Source organism: Mus caroli, chromosome 5 (genome assembly GCF_900094665.2).
Source record: "Mus caroli chromosome 5, CAROLI_EIJ_v1.1, whole genome shotgun sequence".
Lineage (NCBI taxonomy): Eukaryota > Metazoa > Chordata > Mammalia > Rodentia > Muridae > Mus > Mus caroli.
Window position 1 is genome coordinate 114128174 of NC_034574.1, and position 1540 is coordinate 114129713.

Below are 1540 nucleotides of genomic sequence, written 5' to 3' on the forward strand. Positions count from 1 at the left end.
TTGCTGCAGCCTTAATTCAGCATTGATCTCCCTCCGTCTTTGTCCCCACAATCACAGCCATCTATCCTGCCTAAACAGGGGGATGGAACTGACTTATTACAATAATGGAATAATACCCGCTCTCCCAGTCTAAAAGCCCATGTTTCTGAAACCTCTTTAAACGTATCTATCATTCACCCAAACCAATGTGTCAGTTTTCAGGGAAAACTGGCAAGATGGGGAAGGTGGCTGGGGAGGAGGGGAGGAGGGGAGGTGAAGGGTGGATGGTTGCCATGGTAATAGAGGATTTCAGTGATGAGTATCCATGGTGATGGGCTCTGGGTTCTGAGCGGTTTTAAATGCTTTAGTTAAAGTCTGTAGCAAGTGCACAGCTGAGGACCCAGGAGAGGGAGCAGGGCACTGTCTGCTCCTGGATGGGTGCAGCAGCCCTGGATTGTTCAGGAAGAAGGGAAGGAATAAGGCCGTCTAAGGACGGGCATGCTCCTTGGGAGACACTAGTGAGCAGTGAGCAGAAACCGAGCTGCCTCTAAAGAGTGCTTTAACACCTGTGGGTCCTGTTGCATCTCCATGGCTTGCTCCACAGGGTGGCACCTATGATAGACCCCAGCCATGCCTGCTTCTTTCCACAGCAACCCCCAGCTCTCCTCAGAACCAACGTCATCAAGATTTGGCCTTACCAGAGATGGTTTTACCATCTCCTTCCACATTGATTCTCAGAGAATAGGAACTAGAGAGAAATCCACCTGACAGCTGGATATTTTGGAATGTCCCAACAGAAGTTGGCATCCTCTGAGCTCACTCCAAGTCTAATGGCATTCCTTTTATGCCAGGATACTCACTGGGAACAGTGAAGACTAACACAGCAGGGACTTAAAAAGTGACAAGCCAGGGGGCATAGGTCTGTCATCCCAGCACTCAGGAGGCAGAGACAGGAAGATCGATCATAAAAGTTGGAGGCCAGCCTAGCCTACATGGGGAGTTCTGGGTCAGCCAGGGCTACTTTGTAAGACTGGCTTCAAAAACTAAATCAAGCCGGTGGTGGTGGCGCACACCTTTAATCCCAGCACTTGAGAGGCAGACGCAGGCGGATTTCTGAGTTCGAGGCCAGCCTGGTCTACAAAGTGAGTTCTAGGACAGCCAGGGCTATACAGAGAAACCCTGTCTCAAAAAACAAAAACAAACAAACAAACAAAAAAAAAACAAAAAAAAAACCAAAAACTAAATCAGTAAATAACACAACTGCAGAGGCTTGCGGGAGTCAGGCTCTGTCTACATTATTATACAGCCACCATATAAAAACTCCCTTAGCCGGGCGTGGTGGTGCACACCTTTAATCCCAGCACTGGGGAAGCAGAGGCAGGCAGATTTCTGAGTTCGAGGCCAGTCTGGGCTACAAAGTGAGCTCCAGAACAGCCAGGGCTATACAGAGAAACCCTGTCTCAAAAAACCAAAAACCAAACCAAAACAAACCGTCCCTTTTCATGGTCAGCTCATTATTTAATAGGACTCCCCAATTCCAGCCATTGCTTCTGAGCTCCGG